This window comes from Otolemur garnettii, unplaced genomic scaffold (genome assembly GCF_000181295.1).
Source record: "Otolemur garnettii isolate 467f Iridium unplaced genomic scaffold, OtoGar3 scaffold00012, whole genome shotgun sequence".
NCBI lineage: Eukaryota > Metazoa > Chordata > Mammalia > Primates > Galagidae > Otolemur > Otolemur garnettii.
Genome location: NW_003852407.1, coordinates 31,187,278 through 31,190,494, shown reverse-complemented (window position 1 = coordinate 31,190,494; position 3,217 = coordinate 31,187,278).

The window sequence follows — 3,217 nt, the reverse complement described above, 5'->3', positions numbered from 1 at the left end:
CTTTTCTTACTGTGTTCTTGGCTGTGCAGAAGCTTTTTAATTTGAAGAGGTCCCAATAGTATATATTTGATGTTGCTTCAATTGCCCGGGGGGTCCTCCTCATAAAATTTTCTCCCAGGCCTATTTCTTCAAGAGTTTTCCCCACACTTTTTTCTATTGTTTTTATAGTTTCATGTCTTAAATTTAAGTCTTTAATCCAGTGAGAATCTATCTTAGTTAGTAGAGTAAAATATTTTTAAAGCCAAAATTCAACGATTATCACCTTGCGAGTTTATTTCCCACTCTTTCTACATGCACATCCTGGGCTAGCTGGAGACTTTAATCCAGGCCCCCACATTCACAGGATGAATAGCTATAATTTCCCATTTGCTCACCAGTGACAGAGGGAGAGAGAGAAACAGCAAATAGATACAGTCTCTTCAAACTTTTACTCATTCAAGTCACACTTGAATTTGATAGAAGTTCACAGGCAAATGCTGGAGACAACCCTGATAAATATCTTTTCTCTCCATTTCACCTCATTTCTTGTCAGCCAAGAATTAATGAAAATAAGGAGGAAATGACATCATCTCAAATTTTCTTTGATTTCCCAATGAAGCAAATAAGCCAGACACTATTAGTCTCAATTTCATCAAGGAAAATGACACACAGGAATTCTAAAGCTCTTCCAGGATCACATTTTATAAAGTTCCTAACTTCCACTTAAATTATCTCTACCATTAAAATGTTATTCATTGACTTATAGAGTCCATTTCTGTATTTTCTGTGAGTGTACATGGTAGCATCAGAGAGATAACTAGTTTTGTATGGATGTTATGAGTCATGAAACATTCTTTGCCTACTCTAACATGTTTTCTTTTTAAAGCCATGAGAGGTTAACAGGACAGGTCATTTCAGCTACCATTTTTTCACAGAGGGAACTGATTTCTTATGATGTACGAGACTTGCCAAAGATCAACTATGAGAAACAGATTCCAACTTAACCTAAGCCCTTTAATTTGAAACATCCATTCCTGTGATACTTTGCTAAGAAGAACATTTTCCAGTTCCATCCATGTAAACATGAAGGAGGTAAAGTCTTCGTTTTTCTTTAGGGCTGCATAGTATTCCATGATGTACATATACCACAGTTTATTGATCCATTCGTGGATTGATGGGCACTTGGGCTTCTTCCATGACCTGGCAATTATGAATTGGGCTGCAATACACTGTACCCCATGTTTGCATTAATGTATACAGCTATCATTTAATAAAAAAAAAAAAGAAAGAAAAAAAAGAAAAGGTAATTCCCCATGATCAAGCAGGTTCTATCCCTGGCATGCAAGGCTTTAATATTTGCAAATCAATAAATGTGATTCACCACATAAACAGAAATAAAGATAATTTGATCATCTCAAAAAAAATAATAATTTGAAACATCCAATACTCATGTTATTGAATGGAATACATATGGATTGTTCAGGAAAACTACAGACCTCTGGGGAAGGGTACAAAATATAGGTACAATTATAGGGACATAGAGGACATTAACAAGAATAGCCCACATCACAAAGTCCCAAAGCTGTAGGCATTTGCATGGATGTGGAGAGAAGGGAACACTTTTGCACTGTTGGTGGGATTGCAAACTGACACAGCCTCTACGGAAAGAGGTATGGAGAAAGAGGTCTGGAGACCTTCCATTTGATCCCACAATCTCATTAACAGGAATTTACTCAGAAGGAAAAAAAAAATCAGTTTACAATAAGGACTTCTGCACTAGAACGTTTACTGAAGCTCAATTCACAATCACCAAGATGTCAATCCAACCCAAGTGCCCATCAACTCATAAATGGATTAATAAACTATAGTATATGTATACCATGGAATACTCTCCAGCCACAGAAAAGATGGAGACTTTATATCTTTTGTCTTTATCTGGAAGGAATTTAAGAACATTCTCCTTAGTAGAGTATCACAAGAATGGAAAAACAAGTATCCCAAAATACTCAACACTAATATGAAACCAGTAGACGAATAACTATATGCTCACATAAGAGATAAACTGGATTAAACTCAAGTAGGGGCAAAGGTGAGGATGGAGGGAGATTGACAAGTTCTCACCTAAAAGACACAATGTAGGGGTATATGGCACACCTCCTGGGTGAAGGGCTCAATTACAACTTGGGCTTTATATAGCAAATGCAAACAATGTAAGCTAATTGTTTATACTCTCATGTTAATCTTAAATTTTAAAAAAAACTTTAACCTTGCCAACTATTGTAATATTTGTTGAATTTAAGAGTTTTTAAATAGTTCTGCAAAATTGCAGTATACTGATAGAATCCACCATCTTTTTTCTCTATCCTAAACACAGTGGTTGGATTAAAATGCTGAAATAAATATACAGTCCACTTTTGAGTGCATATTTGCATGGTACGTACCAAAAAGTGATCCAAATCTGACGGAAGCTGGGGATATGCTGTTCAAGCCCACAGAGCCATTTGCCTCACCAGCTGGCACTGGCTCACAAGATGCTGCCAGATGGGTCTTCATGAGCCTCCTAAATCAGCAGTGAAATTGAGATTGGAGTCATCAAATATGCCATTACTGCTAAAAACAAGAAAATGACATTACATACCTATTTGATACTCTGAAGCAGCCTTGAATTATGAATTGAGTGTCTCTTAAGAAAACTGAAATGAGAGGTGAAAATGAGTACTTTAGACCGTAAATCTCTCTCCTACACACCTGATAAATCTTTTCAGCAGAGAACACTTCTAAAGACAGCAATATCCTTTTCTTCTCAATTTGTAAAGACTTTCAATGCTTTTGCATAAAAGAGAGGGAGATAATATACTAGATAGAAAGACCTCAAAATAAAATGTAGCAGGTCCAGACAACTGGTAAATAGAGGAAAGAATACCTAGTGTGGTCCCTTTTGCTAAAAATGCCACCTTCTTGATCTATGTCAGAATATGGCACTCACACATACTGCCCTGTACTGTAACCATTGTACATGTGCCAGTGTCCTTCCCAAAACAGTGCGGTGAGAAAATGTATAATTTAGAAACTGATTTACCTGATTTAAATCTGAGATAACAGCTATCTGCATGGCCTTGATTAATATGCTAATTTTTCTGGGCCTCATTTCCTTATAGTAAATGAGGCTAATACAATTGTCACTAGGTGTCCATAGGTGATTGGTCCCAGGTTTCCTTGAATTCCAGTATTTGTGTAT